This window comes from Desmodus rotundus, chromosome 10 (genome assembly GCF_022682495.2).
Source record: "Desmodus rotundus isolate HL8 chromosome 10, HLdesRot8A.1, whole genome shotgun sequence".
In the NCBI taxonomy this organism is placed as follows: Eukaryota; Metazoa; Chordata; class Mammalia; order Chiroptera; family Phyllostomidae; genus Desmodus; species Desmodus rotundus.
The window spans coordinates 72,261,970-72,287,052 of NC_071396.1; the positions used below are offsets into that span (position 1 = coordinate 72,261,970).

At 38.0% G+C, this 25,083-nt stretch overlaps 1 pseudogene; it reads left to right on the forward strand.

The window, feature by feature from the left end:
• Positions 1–7,757: 7,757 nt before the first annotated feature.
• Positions 7,758–8,157, forward strand: LOC112323014 (dynein light chain 1, cytoplasmic-like; annotated as a pseudogene).
• Positions 8,158–25,083: the final 16,926 nt, after the last annotated feature.

Consider the following 25,083-nt stretch of genomic DNA (forward strand, 5'->3'; position numbering starts at 1 on the left):
TTCCAGAGGGATATTTCAGTGGCCAGGGATTCTCCCTTAGAACTGTGGTGTCTAAACACCAAGCTGGGCTCCCCAGCATAGAGCACCAGAGATGGAAAGGAACCCAGATAACATCCAGCTGTGAAAAGCAGCAGGGTTTCTGTATGCCAGGGTAGAAACAGCTGGAGATGCAGAGAGCCTCTTAAAGGGCCGACACAAAAAAATTTTGTTTGTAGCCACTTACCCTGGGCTTTCACAGAGGTGACTAGAAAATACATGAGGAGAGTCTGGGGTTGGTGGCTCTGGGAAAAGAACTCAAAGAACAGCTGCCAGGATCCCTGTGCTGAGTCATTCCCCAAAATGCAGAATAAAATGCAGAAGCCATCATTTTCAGGCAGAGCACTCCTCTCTGAATGGTATCAGCCTGAGGGGAAGTAATAGCCCCACCCTAAGAAATTACTCTGACCCACCCTGTGGAGCTTAAGCTGGGCTGCTGATTACAGCTTTAGGCTATATCTCTGATTAATTTAACAACTAGGTGGATATCTGGGAGCTCTATGAGACTTCAGCTGATCCTCCCCATGGCCTAGTGCTGATAAAAGCCAGCCTTATTGCACAGCATGGCTGTTTCAGCACACAAACAGTACTAACAGAGGGAGCCACATGCTGTAGGTTGCTGATAGCTCCAAAAAGCTTTACCAGGGCAATTGTCAGACAAGAAATGTCTGATAAAAGTCTACACCAGAGTCTTTGCAAGTCTACTTAATACATAGAAACAAATACAAAGAATCACCAAAATGTGAAGACAAGGAAACAGACCCCAAATGAAAGAACAAGAAAATTCTTCAGAAGAACTAGAAGAAATGGAGGCAAGCAATTTATCATAGAATAATGATTATGAGGATATTCAACACCATTAAAAAAAGACATAGAAACCATAAAAAGAACCAGTCAGAAATAAATAATGCAATATCTGAAATAAATAATACACTAAAGGAAAAACATTAGGTTAGATGAAGCATAAGATTGAGTTAGAGACTTGGGAGACAAGGTAGAAAGAAACACCCAGGCAGAGCATCAAAAAGAAAAAAAGAATTTAAAATAATGATGAGAGCTTAAAAAACATATTGGACAACATGAAGCATAACACCATCTGCATTGGGAGAATACTAGAAGGAGAAGAGAGCAAGCAAGGGATTGAGAACTTATTTGAAAAAATAATAGCCAAAAACTTCTCTAATCTGGTGAAGGAAAAAACACACAAGTCCAGGAAGCTCAGAGAATCCCAAATGAACTCAAGGAGGCCTACACTGAGACACAAAATTAAAATGACAAGGCTTACATATAAGGAGAGAATCCTAACAGCCATAAGAGAAAAGCAGGTATTTACATACAAGGGAGCACCAATTAGACTGTCACCTGATTTCTCAATAGAAATATTTCAGGCCAGAAGGGTGCAGTGTGAAATATTCAAGGTGATGAAAGTAAGGACTTACAACCAAGGCTACTTTACCCATCAAGGCTATCATTTAAAATCAAAGGTGGAATAAAGAGCTTCCCAGACAAGAAAAAGCTAAAGGAGTTTGTTAAAACCAAACCAGTACTGCAACAAACATTAAAAGGCTTGCTTTAAGAAGAATAAGAAGAAAAAGAAAGAAAAAGCCAGAAGAAAATAGTCTAACAATAAAATGGCCCTAAATATGTATCTCTCAATAGTCACCTTAAATATAAATGGCATAAATGCTCCAACTAAAAGACATAGGGAAGATGAAAGATGTGAAAACAATACCCATATATATGCTGTCTCCAAGAGGTACATCTCAGATCAAAAGATATACAAAGACTAAAATAAAGGGAAGGAAAAAATATTTCATGCAAATGGAAAGGAAAGAAAACTGGGGTAGCAGTACTAATTTCTGACAAAATAGACTATAAACTAAGGCTATAGTAAGAGACAAAGGACACTACATAATGATAAAGGGAACAATCCAACAAGAGGATACAACCCCAGTAAATATTTATGGACCCAACATAGGACACCAAAATATGTAAAGCAACTCTTGTTGGACATAAGGAGAGAATGACAGAAATATATCCATAGTCAGGTATTTTAACTCCCCAATGACTTCATTGGATAGATCTTCCAGACAGGTAATCAGCAAGGAGACAGTAACCTTAAATGACACACTAGGTCAAATGGATTTTACCAATATCTTCAGAGCATTTCATCCCAAAGCAGCTGAATATACATACTTTTCAAGTACACATGGAATGTTTTCTAGGATAGGCTATCTTAGGACACAAAACAAGTCTCAATAAATTTAAGATTGAAAACATACCAAGCATCTTCTCTGATGACAGTGCTATGAAAATAGAAATCAATCAGAAGAATACTGAAAAACACACAAAGACATGGAAGCTAAATAACATGTTATTAAACAATGAATGGGTCAACAATGAGATCAAGGAAAAAATCAAAAGATACCTCCAATCAAATGAAAATGAGGATACAACAATCTAAAATCTGTGGGACACTGGGAAAGCACTCCTATAAGGGAAGTTCATAGCACTACAAGCCTATCTCAAAAAAAGAAGAAAAAGCTCAAATAAACAAATCTAACTTTACACTTAAAAGAACTTGAAAAAGAACAACAAACAAAGCCCCAAGTGAGTAGAAGGAAATAAATAATAAAGACCAGAGCAGAAATTAACAAAATAGAGTCTAAAAAAAAAAAGATGCAAAAGATCAATGAATCAAAGAGCTGGTTATTTGAAAAGATAAGCAAGATTGGAAAAGTCTTTAACCAGACTCATCAAGAAAAAAAGAGAGAGGACCCAAATACATAAATTCAGAAATGAAAGAGGAGAAATAACAACTGACACCAAACAAATACAAAGGATTGTAAGAAAATATTATGAACAACTATATACCAACAAACTGGACAACCTGTAAAAAATGGATAAATTCCTGGAAACATACTATATCTTCCAAAACTAAATCAGGAAGAATCAGAGAATCTGCATAGACAGATTACACCTAGTGAAACTGAAGCAGTAATCAAAAAATCTCCCAACAAACAAAGCCCTGGACCAAATGGCCTCACAGGTGAATTTTACCAAACATTCTGAGAAGAACTAACACCTCTCTTTATCAAACTATTTCATAAAATTCAAGAGGAGGGAAGACTCCCAAACTCATTTTACAAAGCCAGAATCATCCTAATTCTAAAACCAGATAAAGACACTACAAAGAAAGGAAATTATAGGCCAATATGCTTGATGAACATAGACTAAAATCTTCATAAAATATATTAGGAAACTGAATACAGCAATGCATCAAAAAGACCATATGTCATGATCAAGTGGAATTTATTCTGGGAATGTAAGGTTGGTACAACATTTGTAAATCAATAAATGTGATTCACCACATAAACAAAAGGAAGGATAAAAACCACATAATCATATCAATAGATGCAGAAAAAGCATTTGATAAAATCCAGTACCCATTTATGATAAAAACTCTCAGCAAAGTGGGATTAGAAGGAACATATGTAAACATAAGAAAGGCCATATATGCCAAACCTGCTGTCAGCATCACACTCAATGGGCAAAAAAGTACAGGCATTCCCCTTAAGATTGGGAATGAGACAGGGATATCCGCCTTCACCTCTTATTCAACATAGTACTGGAAGTCTTAGTCACAGCAATCAGACAGGAAGAAGAAATAAAAGGCACCCAAAATGGAAAGGAAGAAGTAAAACTGACATGATACTGTACATAGAGAACCCCAAAGATTCCACCAAGAAACTACTAGAACTGATAAATGAATTCAGCAATGTAGCAGGATACAAATTTAATATTCAGAAATCAGTTGCATTTTTTGTATGCCAATAATGAACTAACAGGAAGGGAAATTAAGAAAACAATCCCATTCACAATTGCTACAAAAAGAATAAAATACCTAGGAATAAACCTAACCAAGGTTGTAAAAGACCCATGCATGGAAAATTATAAAATACTGAAGAAAGGAATTGAAGAAGATACAAATAAGTGGAAGTACCTACCATGTTTATGGCTAGGAAGATTAACATGATTAAAATGTCCATACTACCCAAAGCTACCTGTAGATTCAATGTGATTCCAAAGAAGATCCCAATAATGTATTTCACAGATCTAGAACAATTATTTCAAAAACTTTTATGGAAACACAAAAGGCCCCACATAACAACAGCGATCCTGAGAAAGAAGAAGAAGATTGGAGGAATCACAGTACCTAATATCAAGCTACACCATAAGCCATAGTAATCAAAACATCATGGTGCTGGCATAAAAACAGACACGTAGATTAAGTGAAACAGAATAGAGAGCCCAGAAATTAACCCACACCTTTATAGTCAATTACTATTCGACAGAGGAAGCAAGCATATACAATAGGGTAAAGAGAGTTTATTAAATAAATGGTGTTGGGAAAATTGGACAGATATGTGCAGAAAAATGAAACTAGATCACCTTACACTACACAAAAAAATAAATTCAAAATGTATCAAAGACTTAAATGTTAGACTTAAAATCATAAAAATTGTGGAAGAAAACATAGGTAGCAAAATCTCAGACATTGTATAGCAATATTTTATCAAATATATCTCCCCAAGCAAGGGAAACAAAAGAAAAAAAATAAATAAATGGGACTATTTCAAAGTGAAAAGTTTTTTCACAGCAAAGGAAGAGCATCAACAAAATAAAAAGACAACCAACGGAATGGGAGGACATATTCACTGATACATCTGATAAGGGGTTAATATCCAAAATTTATAAAGAACTTAAAGAATTCAACACACACACACACAAAAACAAGCAGCCCAATTAAAAAAATGGGCAAAGAACCTGAATAGATACTCCTCCAAAGAAGACATACAGATGGCCAATATACATATGAAAAGATGCTCAACATCACTAATCATCAGAGAAATGCAAACCACAGAGAAATTAAAACCACAGTGAGATATCACCTCACATCTGTCAGAATCACTCTCAATAAATCAACAAACAAGTGCTGGCAAAGATGTGGAGAAAAGGGAACTCTTTTTGCAGTGTTGGTGGGAATGCAGACTGGTGCAGCCACTGTGAAAGCAGTATGGAGATACCTCATAAAATTAATAATGGATCTGCCTTTCGACCTAGCGATCCCACTTCTGGAAATATACCCAAAGGAACTCAAAACACTAATTTGAAAGAATGTAAGCATTCCTCTGTTCATTGCGGCATTATTTACAATTGCCAAGATATAGAAGCAGCCCAAGTGTCCATCAGGAGATGAGTGGTAAAACAACTATGGGACATTTGTGCAATGGAATACTACTTGGCCATAAAAAAGAAGAAAATTTTACCTTTGCATCAGTACGGATGGACCTGGAGAATATTATGCTAAGTGAAATAAGCCAGTCAGAGAAAGACAAATACCATATGATTTCACTCATATGTGGACACTAATGAACAAACTGAACTAACAAGGAAAACGACTCATAGATGGAGAGCAGTATGACAGCTGGGGAGGAGAGAGGTTAAGGGGTGGAGGAGTTGAGCAGAAAATGAAAGGACTTATGGACGTGGCCAACTGTGTGGTGATTGTGGGAGGGAAGTGGGTATAAGGGGACTAAATGGTAATGGGAAAAATACAACAAAGATTAAATTAAAAAAAGAATATGTACAACTCAAAATGAAAAAAAGAAACAGCCCAATTAAAAAATGGGCAGAGGAACTGAATAAAAATTTCTTCAAAGAAGACATACAGATGGTTAACAGACCCATGAAAAGATGCTCGACATCACCATCGTGAGAAATGCAAATCAAAACCATAATGAATTATCACTGCACACCGGCCAGCATGACTGTTATGAAAAGGACAATAAAAACAAGTGCTGTCAGGATATGGAGAAAAGGGAATCCTTGTGCAGTCGGTGGCATTGTTCATTCGTGCAACCACTATGGAAAAGTACAGAGATTCCTCAGAAAGTTAAAAATAGTACTATTGTACAACCCAGCAATTCTACTTTGACAATACGTGCAGTCGGGGTGCCGTTCAGATGGGTGAAGGAGAGGACCAATTAAGACAGTCATCTGCTAGGGAGAGGATCGTCAGATTTTAAAATAGCACTCTTCCGATGAAAGCTAAGAGTAAAAAGATAGGTTGAGTATGAAATCCCATGAAATAATGAATGAGATAAGCATTTTAAACTTTGTATTTCAACTGAAAGTTTAACCAACACAGCTGTCATTCTGAATGGAATTAGCAATATCAGGTTCAAAGCAACAATTTTTTTCCTGCATTTATTACTTGTCTAGTACTTGAGAAAAGTTATGCCATGAACCTGTATTTCCTATATTTTCTATCTTTTGGCCAGCTATACTCTAAACCAGTTACAGGGATCTTTCTGTTTTACAGGCTGAAGTTATGCTCTTGACAATTCTGTCAGTTGGTACTGTGTAAAATGAGAGCCCAGGTGGAAAAAAAAGAGAGACTCGGCTTTTCTATAGATTCTGTTCACAATGGGAGGCGGGGGCTGTGACCTCTGACCTGCTGCCAGTCCAGCAATATAAATGATCTCTTTCGGGTCAGCCAATTTCACCTGTGGTTAATGAAATCCAGGTTTTTAAATAACATATGGTTGGGATGCTCATTGCTCTTACAAAATGCGATCTATGCTGTCAGTTTCTAACTAAGGAAAGATAGGAAAGAAAAACGAGGAGAAAATGACAATGATGCATTTCGTTTCTTTTCTTAAGAAGGTAATTAGAATACCCCAATAAATAACAATAAATAAAAGCACTATATTTGGGGGTTGATTTTAAAGTCTTTGCCAACTTGATTGTACCTACAATCTCTGTGGTCCATTGGATTTTAGTGCTTTTCCCCCAAACTTCAAGTTATTAACCAGGAGAGTGCACTGCTTTTTTCTTTTTAACATTTTACATTCGTGAAAGTACACATTATAAGACAGAAGTTTGATCCTAACCTCATATTTGAGTGCATTTCTAAATCCATGCTTTGAAAAAATATACTATATCTTCAAAAGAGGAGCAGGTAAGAGCAACAACTATCATTATATGAAATTTACACCCTTAGTGCCCTGCTCTGTTCTAATATCAAGTAATTCAAGAAAACGCTGGATGAAAAGCTAACACCTTTGGACATATTTGGATAAATAGACAAATAAGAAAACATTTTGTACTATTGGCAAGCAGTAGAAATCAATAATAAAAATGATATTTTTTTCAGGTCCAAACAGCACTTTTTGAAGAAATATCTAAGCACTTAGAGAGAGTGGACTGCTATAGATCAATTCCACGTAGAGGCAGATTTCAAATCTCCAAAAAGAGATAAAAATATTACTTTGTTGCCAAAGGCCCTAATGTGTGCATTTGTGTACGTGACACAAATCATGAAGCCATCTGTAAATTCTAAAGACTTTAAAGAATTCTAAATAATTTTTCTGATAGAATTCTAAAATATTAATTTGTAGTTTTACGTGGTATTTCACTTTGTACTTTTTCTGTACTTGTTTCCCCAGTGTTCTAGAATTGCACTCATCCTTCAGATTTTTTGCTGCTATGCTAGAGGAACGTGGGGTTTGTTGGTAGCTGTATACTTAGAAATTTAAATGTAAACCTAGGAGGTGTGCACAGCTTTGGTAGCAAGGGCTTCTCCCGCTGGGTGTGGCCCCCTCCAGCCCTTCCTGCAGGAGATGTTGCCACTGGCCAGCCCCTCCTCCACTGGGACAATGTGCAACTGAAAGGCGGTGATCAAAAATGCCAGTATGTCGAGGAAATGCAACAGGACTCTGTGGAACGTGCTACTCAGGCGTTGGAGATATATAATATAATATGGAGAAGGATATTATGGCCCATATTAAGAAAAAGTTTGACAAGAAGTACAACCCCACCAGGCGCTGCGTTGTTGGAAGGAACTTTGGTAGTTATGTGACACATGAAACCAAACACTTCATCTACTTGTACCTGGGCCAAGTGGCCATTCTTCTGTTCAATCTGGTCGAAAGCATGGGCTGTGATCCATCCAAAAATAAGGATTGCAGCCTAAATTCCAAATACCAGAGACTGAATCTCCAGTCTTGCCTAAAGGAACACCTTGATCTCGAACCTTTATTGTGTTGTTTGGTATAGGGCATTCTCTGTGCTCATTTGCTGTGGTTATAAAACAATTAGAAAAACAGCCTACATTTGTGTTTATTTTCTATTCCATACCTCTTTGCTCCATGTTTTTTCTCCTCAAAGTCCATTTGTTTCCCTCAAAAATAAATTTGTTGGAGAACTTAAATGATCAATAAATGTAAACCCAGGAAAAATTTCTCCTCTGTGACAGTGATGGAAACATTTTGGACACTAAACAATGGACAAAAGTAGTTTTTTCTAGGCAGAAACCCCTTAAATGTGTAACTGAGCTAGTATTTTCTATTCTCCCTTCTAGACCCACTTTTCATCTTTCTCCACCCAGTTCTCCACTCTAGAAGGCTGACCTGTAGGGCTCCTGTTCCCTTTGTCTTCAGATGGGTTTGGCCAGTGGGGAGCTCTGGGAAAAGATCAAAGGGAAGAAGGAGAGTGCTGACTGGTTTCATTTCCTGTGAGTTTGACTCAATGCTTCTCAACAGAAGTCTCTGGTCCTTTCAAGGGTTTCTTTTCTATTTGATCCTCTCCCTCAAGATTCGAGTAACCAGCGCCTCCCTGACTCATTCTGGCATAGGGATGATTAGTCAGGCTATCGGCCCTGGGGGTCTCTCCTGTGTACAGTGGCTGCCCAATAGCATGGACTTTATACTTAATCCTTTTGTAAACTCTTCTCAAATTAGCCTATTTCAAGTGTTCCACCTGTTTCCTGTTAGGACTGTGACTGGTAAAAATTCAATTAATCATTAGAAAGCAGAGTTATTAAGGATCTGTATATTAAGCACATAATGTTGATAGATATATATCGGATCAGTGTTTAATGCTTAACCTCACAAAAAAGGAAAAAAGAAGATTAAATGAAAATTGTTAAGATTTCAAAGACCATGCCACTGTCTTTCATGAATTCATTCTTAAGGAAAATAAACTTTTGCATATGCAGCCAACAGCTTGGTACTTGAGTACAGGCTTTCATTTTATTTCTTTGTGGAGGTATGTCTCCTTTCAAATCTTTCTTGATTCCTGTGAAGAGATAGCTTAAAAAAAAAGCTAACCTATTTACTTCATGAAATATAATTATGATTTAAATGGAAACACAATGATTATGCTCCATATTGTAGGAGGACTTTTTTGACAGTGAGGTCAGCTTAAACATGGAAACATTAAATTAGAGACTGTGGAATTTTATTTCTGGAGGAATAATAGTGAAAACAATGTGTTTTTTACTCCTGAAGGTGACTTGAGTAGGCTCAAAGATAGGAAAGGATAAAGAGGCCTCCCCCAGACTATCTTCTTCCTAGATATACAGGAATCACATCAAGTCAATACGCCAATTTTAATTCAAGGAGTATTTATGAAGTATCCAGCATGTGCTGGAGCCTGCAGCAGGTGATAGAGACAGTGGTGAATACCCAGTGTGGTCCAGGACATCCTGCAGCTCATGGGCTAGCAGAAAAGACAAATATAGCATTTCAAGTCTGATGAGTATTAAGAACGAAGGATTAGAAAAGTCTAGGGTTCTTATTAGAAGGGAAGCCAATCGTATTTTCCATTATCACTTAATTATCTAAGTTAGAAGCCCGAGGGCCATTCTTGAATTTTGACCCCTCAACAATCAGTCACCAAATTGTACCTATTTCATATCTTACACCTGTTCCCATTTTTATAACCTTTAGACTATTGTTCTAGTTGAGGTCCTCATCATTTTTCTCTTGGTGTCTTGCAATTAATCCTGTTTCCAGTTCTGCCCTTCAAATCCATCTTTCACATTGTCATCGAAGTGTTCGATCTATCTAAAGAAAACTGACCATTTTATATCATGTACAAAATGCTTCGGTGATTTTCTGACCTGTAAAAGATAAGACCCTGCTTTTTAGTATGGTTTACGAGTGTCTCCATGACCTGGACTCTACTTGAACCTTCCGTTGCATCCCTCCCCTTGAAGGGAAGGCACTAAATACTGCATAAATTAAGTAAAACCATTCAGAGTGGTTTTATTTGCCAGAAACCAACATATAAAGGTATTTCTATTATTTTTCAGGGATGGAGGGAATGGTTCTGTGCTATTTAAACCCCCATAATTTTATTCGCTCATTCAATATTGATTTAATGTGTGCAAATGTTGGGCTCCAAAGAAATTTATAAGAAATATTCCCCGATGTGAAAGGAGTTTACAATTTCTCTGACAAGATACTAAACAGGTAGGCATTAATACGAGACAGGTTTTTTTGGGGGGGGGTGAAAATCATGTGTCTTTATGGGGAACAAAAATATTCAACAATAAAAATAAAAGCCCTTCAAATCTTGCCAAGTTCTCAACCAGTGATAATGAAGAAGTTTCTTTTTCTTTCTTTTTTTTCCTCAGTCCTTCCACCCGCTAAACTACTGCCCCCCCCACCCAGTTGTCATCCTGCTCTGCATCTATGGAAACAGTTTCAATGATTGCATCTGGCTGGGGATTGTTCTAAAGGGTCAGGACAGTTGAAAGACATTGGCCATAAAGAGAAGTAACAGAGGGTTGGTATTTTAAATAAGAGCATATTAGACCTCCCTTCTGGACCCTTATCCTTTCACCCTTTTAAGTTAGATTCTCCTTCCAATTTACAAAGATACTTCCTGAACTTTGCTCAATCGCAATCTCTTTCAGAAAGCTCTCCTTTGCACAAACTGCATATGCCTTTTAGTAAGGTCACATTTTTTCATGCCATCTCCCATCACTTTCTGCCTTACATTCATCGTGTTTGACTACACGCTTTCCGATACCCATTCCCGTAGGCACGTCCCCCAGACCAGGGCCCATGTTGATCATCCCAGTGTTCTCATTGCCTCCTCCATTCACTGCTCAGTTTATAGCAAATCTCAGCATCAGGAGGTGCTCAGTGAGCATTTGTTGTACTGAAGCCAGTTCTACATTTGCCATGTCATATCACCAGCCTCTGGAGAGTCATCATGGTCATTTCTACTTATTCATCCTTCCTCTAAGACCTCAAAATTGCCTGACTCAAGGCATCTCCAGGAAGGAACAGACCCCACCAAACATCACCAACTCAGGGTAGAAGGTCTGGAAAGGGGAAGAGAGAAAGTTAAGCATTCAACCCTATTCTGGAAGTCAAGGAGGCAGGAAAAGCAGCCCCTGGGAAATCCAGGATGATTGTGAGTAGTGTTGGCCAATGCTTCATTTTGGAATTTCATAGGCAGCCATTCTTTAGAAAGTTTTCCTTATGAAATTTGGCCAACTTTGCAGTGGGAGTTGGGGACTTGTTGGGTTACCCTGCCAGCTCAGGAACCAGCAGGCACAGACCAGGAACCTCTCTTTGGAACATGACCTATATTAGCTTGAGAGGGGTGTTAGAGGTTGTCTGTCTAGTTGTTCGGTTAGAGCTATGGGGGGAACATTAACCTTGTGGAGTGTTGAGTTGTCAGGCACATAATTGCACATGATTGCAGTAAGGCTGAACTATAGGCTGCAATAATGGGCTTCCTCATAGGGAGAAGTGTCAGAAGGTTCTGGGAGCATTGAGGAGGTTCCAAAGAGGTCTGGCAGCTCCAATTCCAACAGGTGCTCTGCTCTGTCTCCTGTTCCTGCTCCTGGCTTCCACCCCTTCCATCTTGTTCTCCACATCAGTGCCAGGCAAAGGGGCCAGTTGGGAGTGGTGGAAGAAAAGGGAGTGCCTTTTCTTTTCCTATCACGAGTCATAGATTTGGACCAGGGAGAGGTTAGGATCAAGGACAGATGGAGGAGGACTGAAGATCTGAGGAGAGGCCAAGGCCCTGTCCATTTGTGTTTACCGATGTAAACATTAGATATGAGGCCCATGCTTCTAATTGCATCACCCCCAGAAGGCACTGAGCTCCTAATTGTAAGTGATGGGAAAATTCTGCAAGTGCTCTCAAAGGTACTTGGTGACTTTGGAAGATTGCTGTGGATCCTCCCATGGGAGGGCTCCACTGGGGCCAATAAGATGTGAAAACTGCATGGTCAGCATCTACCCTGGAGACTGGGGAAAGGAGTCAAGAAGCAGAGAGCAGAGACTTCTTCAGGCACCTCATTTAGGAAAGAGGGTTGGACCTTGTGGGAGTCAAGTTAGGACAGAGTTTTCAGCATAAAAAGAAGATTCCCAGTAAAACTATGGGCACCCCCTCAAATCCCTTTCCCAACCCCATTACATTTAGAAAGGAGGAAGTAATGTGCATAGAAATTGATTCACCTTGATGATGTGGGCTTGTCTGACAGTACAGAAAAGCAAGTCTTATGGCAGTCAGTGTGGCCCATTACACATGAGGGTTATAGCGATCTTCAGTTTAGAGATTTTATATATATTTATATAAATGCATATAGATTTATAATGCCTCCATCTAGAACAGCCAGCTTTGCTTTTTCAGTTCTTTCCTCTTTCAGAGGGCCAGCTGATCCAAATAAGAGATGGTCATGCTGAAGACACAAGTCACAAGGCAGGTTTTAATAAGGGCCAATATGTGCAACGTGAAAGCACTTGCTGTAGGAGTATATAGAAGGAGAAAATCCCCTGTGGGGCAGAGGTCAGCCACTGGATGTGTGAATGAGTCTGCCCTGAGGGTAGCTCTGTTTTGGGGGAAATTTGCCACACTATTCTTGGAAACCAGGGAATTTACAAGCAGAAATTTACCATCCTGACTTTGTAGAGCACAAACCTCTCACTGCTGATGTCCGTATCACCTAAAACCACTTGGTTGGCATCCACCCTGGAGACTGGGGAAAGGAGTCAGGAAGCAGTGTGACTGATTAAACAATCCTGCCTCCGCTGGGATACTTTCGAGATGGAACTGGGACCAGTATCCTACCACTCCTTGGGTTCGTCAAAGTGGCCGTTATCTCTAGGAAGTGTCCCGGACCTCACCAGAGGCTGGGGGAAACAATGAGGCACTGTTGTTCAGTAGACTAGACACCTGAGTGGAGAGGTTAAGACAAATTATGGAACAAGTAGTTAAAAGAACTAGTCAGGTTTGTTTTTTGTGGCCTGGCTGTTGAAAATGTGAATTCAAATCTTCTCTCTGCTGTAACTTGGGAATTACAAGATGTGCTACAAGATGTTCTTGGACAGGAAGGTTATATGATGGCTTCATCTTCCACTTCATTGAAAGGAATCTGGGAAACATTTGATAATGTCTCTTCCCTTTGTTCCTTTTTTCTAATTACAATGAAGCCTTTTAAAAATATATTTTATTGATTATGCTATAGTTGTCCCATCCCCCCCCCTTTATTTCCCTCTGTCCTGTACATCCCCCACCCGCACCACCCCTCTTAGTTCATGTCCATGGGTCATACATATAAGTTCTTTGGCTTCTACATTTCATATACTGTTCTTAACCTTCTCCTGTCTATTTTGTACCTAGCATTTATACTACTTATTCCCTGTACCTTTTCCCTCATTCCACCCTGCCCCTCCCTGATGATAACCTCCATATGATTTCCATTTTTGTGATTCTGTTCCTGTTCTAGTTGTTTGTTTTGTTTGTTTTTGTTTTTGTTTTTTAGGTTTGGTTGTTGATAATTGTGAGTTTGTTGTCATTTTACTGTTCATGTAGTCTTAAAGAATGAAGAAAAGTATCAATCCATATAGAGTTTGGTTTTGTTATATATAATTGAAATACTAATGTGTTACTATATAAAGAACCTATTTCTGGAATCTTCTATGTATTTACCATTCTAGGGTTTTGACCAAAATACTTTTTGAAAAAAAAAAATCTGTGTGTTTTGTTGAAACCATTTACTAAAATATGCTTTTAATAACAGGATAATGGTAAAAACTTGTTTTTTCTCAATCTTAATTTCTGATCTAAAAAAAGAAAAGGAAACTTAGCACTGCAATTTCTTGGTGATTTCAATGAAAATTAAAGTTCCTACGGTGGCCTCAAATTTCTATCAATAAAAGAAAATAGGATTTCCTAGGTAGCATACCATTGAGAGCTCAAGTTTAAAAAAAAAGATTTAATTTGGCTTATTTCATAACCATTTAAAAGTGTCACAAATATTTGTCCTGACCAGCATGGCTTAGTGGGTTGAATGTCATCCCGCAAAGTGAAGGTCACTGGTTCAATTTCAGGTCAGGGCATATGCCTGGGTTGTGGTCCAGCCCCAGTTTGGGGCATGTATGAGAGGTAACCAATCAATGTTTCTCTCACACATCCATGCTTCTCTCCCTATCTTTCTCTCTCCCTTCCCCTCTGTCTAAAAATAAATAAATAAACATCTTTATTTTAAAATGTACCACAAATATTCCATAAGAAGTAATGAACTTACTATTGTACCTTCTCTTTGTTCTAGACCCTATGAACTATTCCTAATTTGTCAAAAAAATTTTCTAGTGGTATTATAAGTATTATAAGGAACTGCTAAGCCTCATATCTTTATTGCAAAAGGGATTCTTAATTTAATAAAATAATTTTATATCCGTATACATATATTTATAAGAATTTTAAGGGTAACCTTTACTGCATTAACAACAGGAAATGCTCGAGAAATTCTTACTATGTGTCAACTGCCATTCAAAGTGTTTTATATGAAACAACTGATTCACCCCTCAGAACAATCTTAAAGTAGTTACTATTACTGATCATTTTACAGGTTAGGAAACTAAGACACATAGAGTTTGATTACTTGCCTAATTCATATAGATAGTAAATGTTGTTTCTGGTAATTGAACCCAAACAATACGGCTTTAGAATCAGCGCTTCATGGACGCACTCTATTGCTCCTCTACCAAAAATGTAAACTGCTGTGCCACTGTGACCATGTGATTTGGGAGGTCATGGAAAATTTAAATCCACAGAAAAGACAAAGTCTTATATAATAATTTGTAACTTTCTTGTAATATTTAAAATGAATTTATCAAACACAGCGGATCTCCCGTTCATCAGCTATTTGTGTGCGTGCGTGCACGTAAGTGTATAATTTAAGAGGGAAGAACCAAATGTTCTTGCTTTTAAAGAGGGCTGGGCATGGTGGCAGATGTTTAGGTCTCAGTAGTAAGATTCTGTAAGAAATTGCAAAAGATAGTAGGAGATAGAGTGAAGGAATGGGGAAGATATAGCTTATAGTTACACTTACATGGTTTGGACACTATGGCAGTAAGTTTTCCCCATTGTGTGTTCCACAGCCATGCCATGCATGCCATGTGGAGGCTATGGTCAATCTTGCAACGCCAGAGTAAGATAGTCTTTATAAGGTGTGAATGAGTATAGAGGGTGGCATTTGAGAGAAATTGCTCCAGAAGCTGTTCATCAAGTGGATTGTGACTGGAAATACAAAGTAGAGGTTCAACTAAAGCCCAGATGGAAGAACAAGGCTGGGATTGGATATAAAACGAGGCAAAATTTTAAGAGATGCTGCAGAAAAGATATGTAATATTGATACAGTGATAAAATTAGAGATGCTAGTTTATTGTATTAGAATGAGGGAGATTCTAAAATTTAATTTGAGGATTGAAGTATTTCACATATTATCAGCATATTCAAATAGAGATGTTCAATAGGCTTCTGGATATAGAGAACAAACTGACTAGAGATTTGGTTACCAGTAGCATGAAAGTAGTATATTTTGCTCATATCATTGCATGGCCTCCGAGTTTGTCTCCGAGTGTTTCCACTCTTGTCCCTCTGGTTCATTCTCCACACAAAGCTAAAGTGATCTTTTAAGGAAGTAATCGAAATATAGTGCTTCCTTCTTAAATTTCTTTAACATGCTGATTCTAAATGGCTGGAAAATGGAGGCTTCAAAGGAATTTTTGAAAGGAGAGGATATGTTTTGAGTTGTCACAATAAAGGTGAAGCTACTATTATTATTTAGTGGATGCGAGTTAGGAATTCTTCATATCCTGAAATACTGCAAAGCCTGAGCATTTATATGTTAAAATTCATGTCATTCTATTATAAATTATTCCTTTTTTATAGTACCATTAGGATAGTGTATATTTTAAAGACTATGTATGTGTATATGTAATCTTATACATACGTAAAGATTATGAGGATTGTATTTGTGTAAGTTATATATTGTCTATGAATTTATTCTAGGATAAGAATAAAATTTTATACAATATTTCTTGTATTACTTTCTAATTTTGCTCATCACTGAAGTAAAACAGGGAAGAAATAAGTATTAGTTCAAAAGAATATATTGAGTTTTAGAGAGCCATTCTAAATATAGTTAAGTCTAAATTTAAACACAATTAATTTTAATCCCTGAGTTCATCTCATTATCGCTAGCAAGAACAAATACAGTGCTGGGTGCCAACCCTGAAGTAAATTTGAGTTAATAACACAGGAGCTGTCATCCTGGGTCAGGCTTGGGCCACACAACCTCAGAGAGGGGCAGGTTGGAAATGGGCTAAGTGACCTCTGTGACATCTGCCGGGGATGTGAGGTTGTACCATTGATAGTTTCCCTTGCTCAGATATAAATATACCATTCATAAATCTGTTCAAGCTGTTTCTGAATCTATATTTTTGTTCTATACCAAATTTTGGGAGGGAACTCTGTAAGTTTACTACTGACTATCCCAAATCGTGTGTTCTCAAGCTGTAAGAGATGGTTCCTAGGATGAATTTTCCAGAATCTGTAAAGTTTCAGGGACTCACAGTGGCTCCCCAAGAGCATCCACAGTACACAAATCTACCCAATAACTCTATTAAATGGGTCCTGAGATGAAATGCACTGGAAAAGCACTTTATATTATGTCCTTTTCTAGGATAATCATGGTGATTATTACACTGAAGATCCTGCAAGAAAAAGAAATATGGTCATAAAACCTCTCTGTGCAACACTCTGCAGAGCTATTTTTCCATGGGGAAACTGGTCTACCAGTTCAGAAACAAACTGCTGGAGCTTTTTCTATCTCTATACTGACTAAGAGACAGTTGTCAGATGATGACAAGTAGAGCATTTTCTATTCTCCTAACCCATTTCCAATGCAGATTGTTGGCCGTGATTGGTGAGACAATGCACAGCCAGATAGAGTAATGAGTCTATCACCACTAGGAGAGCAGCCAAAGGCGGGGGAAGGAAAGGGACAGCCAACTCACTGGAAGAATGTAGGACTTGGAATAATAAGCCATGAGTTGAGTCCCTGCTCCATTATCACCTGCAGCTATGTGATCTTGGGAAAGTCACTTGGTTCTCTGAGTTTCCTCATGTGTGAACGTATGAAATGGGGACAATAGGAATAGCTATTTGTTACTAGAATTACTTTGTGTATTATATTTATTAATGTGTGTGTAAACTTGGCAGAGTGTTTTGGTTATTTGTTACATGTTTAAAGTATTTAATATGTTCTAAGTAAGAAGGAGTCCTAGTGTTCTTAATTAGTGAATTGAATTATTAAACATATAGAAGGTGACTCTTTGGATTTAAGGCGAAAATTATCTCTTGTATTTAAATGTATAAAAGGAAGAGAAATCCAACCGTTCCTCTGCTAAAAGAAAAAATAACTCGTAGGAGGTTAATAACTGTGTGCTCTTTCACTGTCCCAGGTGCAAACCTCAGGACACTCGATGGGTAATGCAGCTGGCCCAATTTAGCGCTCAGAGCCTGCCTTTATTTCTGCTCTGTTGGAACTTGCAACACAAAGAGTAGCTTCTGGAAAAACTGGCTTTAATACCTTGCTACGATACTGTTCCCAAGAGTTTAGGTTCACAAATAAATAACATTTTTTTTTACCATTTTCTAAAGAGCAAACAGGATTTTAATCTAGCTTTTGTTAAAGTGTTTTCCTACTTTCTTTAAAGAAACAAAAAAGTGGTTACATACAGAAGTCAGATTTGGCCCTCCAAATCCAAAACACAGACACAACCACAGAACCCTTCCTACTACTCAAAAGCCAGAAAGTCAAAGGAAAATGTTAGCTTCCTGACACAGGTAATTTAAGAAAATATTCGTATGTGTTGAATGTATAGTGGATGTGCAATTAATAATGAGTTCATAAGGCAACGCTTATCAGCAGATGCTTTGCCATTTCAAAATAAAAATTATTTAAATTCACTTGCACTAAGAACATGTGTGAGTGTCATAGGCTACTGCTTGGAGATAAGAGATAGGACAACATCAAACAAGTGATGAGATGATGCATTTCTTGGAGGGTGGGTCCCTGCTGTTATAGAACATGCTCAGGGTGTAGGCCTATGCGTCTAGGCAAAAACCAAGTTGGCCCTACATTGTAGAAATTGGACTTGAATTAGGTTTGGGAGGTAAGCCTAGGAGAGAACCTTAGGCATTATGAATGACCACCAGTGGGAAAAGTGGTGGAAAGGAAGCACAGACTTATTTTGTTTTATTTTTCCTGACAGCCGTGCTGGTGGTGTTAATGGTCACAGTGGTGGTGGTATGTGTGCACGTGTAGAAATAAAATGTGTTTTTTGGACCCTAGATTTATGCCGAGCCTGTTAAAGATTGAAGGAAGAAGTATAGTAGAGCAAATTTCAACTCAAATGCACTTGGTGCGGTGAGAAAATTACATGATAAAGAGGGAAGGATGAAGCCGGTATGGACTGTGTTGTAATGATCACGCCTTCTAAAGGCATTCAAAGTACACTTTGTTTTCTAAAAACATCATGCAGCCCAAACAAAACAGCTGTATGGGTTCAAGCCATCTCCTGGACTGCAAACTCTAGGCAAAAGTTTAAAGAGTAGGGGCTCTGGAGTCAGACTGTGTAGGTTCAGTTCCAGTTAGTTTGGCAAGTTGTTGAACCCAAAAGCCTCCTTTTCCCTAACTCTGAAATGTAAGTAATAATACACTTACATTTGTATTGTAATGTAATACAATTACATTGTATTTGTATTACAATGTAATTCAAATTACATTGAATTTGAATTACAATGTAATTGTAACTACAATTCAATTACAATGTAATTACATGGATTATTGTGAGGATATTGTGATAATGTGTATACATGGCATGCTTAACAGAATGATTAGCACCTAGAAAGCACTTAATAAATATTAGCTGCTTATACATACACACATAAGCTATATACACAAGTGATCATTTCCCTTTTCAAACAGCCACCCAGGAAAGCTAGCTGTATACTTTAAAAATGATGTCTTGTGGCGTATTCTTTTAGTGCAATTAATGTCAGCAAATCTTTTTTTTTTTTTCAGAGAGTGGGAGGGGATTTGGGTTTTTGGAAATATAAGTTCTTTGAAGTAAATATCGATGAATAAAATAAATAATCAAATTGGGTAATATAATTTTAAGTAAAATTAAGCTAATAAAAGGGAAGAAGAATTTAAACACAAAAGGATGTATAGAAGGAAGATAGGAATTCAGAGAGAATGGCTCATGAGCATTTTGCTGGGTTGTGAGCTCCCTCATATTCTTCTCTATCACATTATCATGACATTTACATGGTGGAGAACCCCAGGTCTAATAATCGAGACTCTTCTCTATAAATCCTTACAGTATCTAGCTGGTCTGATCCAGTTGCATGGCTTTAAATACCTTCTGTTTGCCTAACTCCTAAATTTGTATCTTCAGCTATACTCTGTTCTCTGGATTTCAATCTATATACCCAATCAGCTAGTTTACACATCCTCACAGATATTGAATGAGCTCCTCAAAGTTATGTCAAGAAGAAAGCTCCTGATATTCACTCCCTCCTTTCCAAACCACTGTCTGCTATTCTTCCTTATCTCAGCTAATGGCAACTCTGTACCTCCAGTTGTTCAAGGTGAAACCTCATTTTTTTATTCCTCACATCTCGTTCATCCCTCACATCTGGTTCATCAGCAAATTCTTTCCACTCTGCCACCCCTGACTCTATCCCCAGGCCCAAACTACCATCATTTCTCCCCTGGATTATTACAAAAATGCTTTCTGTTCCTGTTCTTGTTCTCTTCCTAAGCACATTACTACAGTAATTCTGTTAAAATGAAAACCTGGCCGCATTAGTTCTCTGGGCTTCCTATCTGAGGCCGTTGCTGTCCTTACCACGACTACAAAGCTCTCCATAAACTTTTCTCCTGCTGAGCCTCTTGGATTTCGTCATCTCCCTCACCATTCGCTCACACCTGTCTCCTTCCTGTTCCTTGCTCACCCCAGGAGCTACTGCCTTAGGACTTTAACTGTTGCTCTTCTCTCTCTCTGGAATGCTCATCCCTATACATTTGCATGGCTAATTTTCTCACTTCCTTCAGGTCTTTGCTTAAAAGTCACCTTCCCTGGTTACCTCATTAGAAATTGTATTTCCTCCCCCCATACTTTCTTTCCCTGCTTTATCATTTTTCCTTAGGAACTGTTTCACTGTCTCTCACTGTAGAAGATAAACTACATGAAGGCAGCAAATTTTGTCTGTTTTATTTATTATATGTCCAGTGCCTTTATTACTCCTGGCCCAATGAAACACTCAATGAATATTTGTTAAATTAATTAATTATTTAATTAATTGCCTCTTGTTACCTATTTTAAAATGATGGAGGGACAATGGAAGAGAGAGACAATGAGGTACAGTGGCAAAAGCTCTGGACTGGGAATCCAGGTACTTGGATCCTACTTCTAGCTGTGCCACTAAGCAGCCATATAGGTTTGGGCCTGTTGCTTTACTCCATAAGCCTAGATATCCTCATCTGCAAAATGAGGTGGTTAGTTAAGGTAGATGGTTGCTAGAATCTCTTTCATCTCTGGTCTAACAAGGAAGATGTTTATAACAACAAACACCTACGTTGTATTTCAGGCCTATTTAGAACTTTCTGTGATAGATAGTAAGGGTGCATTTTGAGGTTAGTTCCAACAGTCTCTGTTCTTAAGGAAGGACCAAAGCCTGACAGGGGGTAGATGGGAGGTAATTCCAGTGTTGGTCCTCAGCTATCACCTAGCATACACATACTGGCTTAACACATACCCTGACCAAGTTGACAACTTATTTTGAATGAGTTGAAGTAATGCTGATGCCATAATATCAATTTATATTTTTCCCAAGTATTTCCACATGCATTTATTGACAACACATCACCATGCAGAAGATGAGCCAGGCTTATTAACATCTCCATTTAGACACTGGAAGCAGAGAACCCGAGGGTTGTTCATTGGCATTGTCACAAAGGCTGGGGTTGTGGGGGAGGTGGTGAGGGGTAAATGCAGACAACTGTACTTGAACAATAATAAAACAATTAAAAAATAAAAATAAAAGAAAGTTTGTAGAAAGACAAGATCAAAATCACATCACAAGAAGTGTTCTTTTTTGTTAGTACAGTGCTACTATAACATGTTAAATTCTGAACTGGTAGCATTCTTGCCAAAATCCCTCCATCTGGAGTGTGAAGTTGTTTAAAAACACATATATAGATGTTTCTGCAACTCACAGAGTACCATGGATGCCATAAAATTTTGTTAGAGGCTTGGAGATTTTCAGTGTCATATGGAATTGAGATAACAAAGCTTTTTGACTCTGGGCTTTTAAGATAAATGCCCTTTCCCATCTCTACACTTAAATCATGCAACAATAGTGCCCCTACCCAGGCATTTTACCCTGTAGCAATAAAATTCTGTTCTTTGAATTTCTGGTCAAAAAAAGCAAATACATGGAGCAAAATGTGCCTCATTATTAAGCAACCTGAAAACCTCTTAAGTTGACAGAAATGAGCAATGGCAGATGTAATTATACAGATATTAACCAATACAGAATTTTTAAAGACAAGAATCCAAAATCCACTTTGGAGAACTGGGATGTTTATCATGGCATAGAAAGCATTAATAAATTACAAAGACTTAGTTTTACAGGCTCAGTATTTAGAATACAATTGAATTAAAGTTCAGATATTTTTCTGAGACCAATTTAAAATAAGCCCATCCTGGTTAGATGTGGCTTCTGGTAAGATGGGGCTTAGAGACTGGGGAAACTGTATAGGGTTCCAAGGTGAGGTACGGTGAAACTACAAGGTTGAACCATGTCTCTTTTGCTGGAAAAGCTGGAGAGTGGTGTCTAAAAGCTGGATTTCTTAGTAATACCTTTAAAATACCACAATTTTTGTTAACAACATCAAATATATCACACTGAGGAGAAAGCTGAGAAATCTGAGTATAGAAAATATAATGTACACAGCAGTGACTGGCACCTTAACGTAGGAAGTGCCAAGGGCACAATGCCGTGGGGAATCTTCCTGACAAGGGAACAGATGAAACTTTCCTCTCAGCCCCAGCACCTGAGAGACAGTGCAGCTACCAGAGTGAGGCTTCTGCATAGGAAGTTCATGTTAGAGCTGCCTAGACCAGTAGGCGGATAAAAGCCATTCCAAAAGTTAACAAGTAAAACAGGCTGCAAGCATTTTGCAAAGCATATTAGAATGAAACAAAGCTTCAGTAAAAATCAATAGGTAAAGAATAACTTTGGGTAATTTCATATACAAAGGCCGATCATACTGACAGGAAGTAGCAGCAGTCCTAGGGCAGCACAGCACAGATGTGTTCATCAGATCTGGGGCCAAACAGGAAGATGGTCCCAGAGGAACCCACTGAGGTTGTGCTCTTAGTCATACTAGCTACGTGTGCTTTCCAGTGTATTCAGAGGGACTGAAAATCAATTTTGGAACCTCACTGCTTATTATTTGTATTTGTATGTATTTTTTTGTCTATGAGTATGGCTTGAATCATTCCCTGTGAGTAGTTCTGGCCTAGTCATGGTCCTCGGCTAAAAGAACTCTACTAGGGATTGTTATATTTAGATACTTGGACTAGGTGAACCCTGAATATTCTTGACAATTGTCAAGAGTCTGACATTTAAGAATGCTGTATTAGCAGGGCCAATACATGCTTCAGTAACAATTTATGGTTTACCATCCTCTGAGAGATGCTGGTTAGATTCCTTCTTTCCATATATTGCATCTGAAATTATATGATCCAAAATAATTACAAACATGTTACAAAAGTATTTGTGAACATTCTTATAAAAATTTTTCTGTTATTATATAAATGGTTCCCCAGAAGCTATAAGGTACAGCTTAATATGTGTCTTTAGTACACACACACAGGAAAGAAAGTGAACTTTTTCAGACAGGAGACCATGGTAACATACAAGTTCACCTGCGAGAGAGTCTACCCACAAATGTTTTCTCTTTATCAAGATCTATCTAAAACTGACATTGTTAGTTCTTCTACCCAGGTGACTCAGTGCCCAGTGGGTAACACAAATCTGACTATGTTATTCATTGGCATAAAACCTTCAGTGATTCCTTCTCACCTATGGGATGAAGCCTGAAGTCCACCCTAGAGCATATGCAGCTTCATCCTCTGCTATTTGGGCTTCACGTTCTGTCTTTAGTGGCAGCACACTGCTTCTGGGTCTTTGCACACATCACACTGTTTCTTTCCTCCTTTCCTTGGTTTTATGCTCCTCCCTCTGGAATAGCTTCATCTCATTTACTCCTGACTGTTCATATTAAAACTGAGTTCAAGTGTCACCTCTTTCAGCAAGCCCTTTAACATAATGCCTCTACCCTATTCTTCCCCACCTCTTTCAGGCCCTTTGGTCTCAACAGTTTGGGTGATGTACCCCTCTGAGTTCCCGTGAGACTCAATGCAGATTACTATAAAACACTTTATTTATTTATCGGTCTCCTTCAGTAGACCCAAGTTTCTTGAAGTCAGAGGCTCTTTATTTTAATTCAGTTTGTCTAGCTCAAAGTTTGGTATATTGCAGCTGAAATAAATATTAACTATTACTTAACTGAAATAATATTGTCACTCAAAAATAGCAAACAATTTTAAGAAACCCAACAGAATCTGTTATGACAGAACACATACTATAGTCCAGTTTCAAAATTTAACAAGAATGATAACCTGTCTGATTTAATTTAATCCATGTGGATTTATTATCAAATTAGCATAAAAGCAGTGCAAAAAAATCAAGAAATAAGGAGTCAGATGAATGAATTATTCTTATATACCTCCTCAGGCTCTTTTTGCCTCAATGTCTTCTCAGTTCTTCAAGGAATTGTGCTTAAAGTTCATAGGACAGGCTGGAGAGCTGGGAGTTAATGGGCTCCTTGACTTTGACAGCAGGAGGCTGAGGAGCAGCCATCAGCACACAGGGGTTTACCTACCACCACAAGTGGCCATTCTTGCTTTGCCACAGACACACATTTATCAGTGCGTTATCAGGACAATAGCTGGCCTGGCCAAAGCTCTGCCATAAACATATCTATTCAAATGTGGGCAGAATGTAGCCTCAGTGTATCTTCAAATTCCAGACCAAAAATCTGAACAGAAATAATAATAAAAGTTCAGATTGTAATTACAGAGAATTTATTTGGATACTTTATTAATAAAAGCCATAGAAATGTGAAGAAAGGCTTATAGATAGGATTTTCCACATGGCATGAGAGAAGGAACATTTTGCATGTTAGGAAATGGTATTGTGCATCTGTCTTTTTTTCCCCCAAGATGTGTGTGTATGTGTGTGTGTGTGCATGTGTGTGTTTGGTGACCTCTGGTTAAAAATCTGTGTTTTTTGAATATATAAATCACCCCTTTTTGGATACTTAAAATATATTGGAGTGCATATTGTACATGATGCAGTGTGATTCATACTGTCTCATTGGAATTATATAGGCTTTTCCTGTTTTTAGGCACTTAGTTCTGGTCTAGCCACTCAGTAGACCATTAGTAATTCTATTTTGGACTTCTGGAAGGTTAGCAAAGTTGAACAAAGTTAGCTGGAGAATTAGACTATGATATCATGTGCATTTAAAAATCTATATGTCATATAGATTAGAATGATATAATGGAATGCATGTATATTAGAATTTGAAATCTCTTTCTCTGATTTCCTACCAGTTTTACTTCCTGTTCCTTCCCAAAGAGTACCCTCTGCTCTACTGAGTTTCCTCCCCTCAGCCCCCACACTGTCCTGAGAACTTGCTGTACTCATTTCTACCTGTTACTTCCTCATGCTCTTTCCCTATAACTG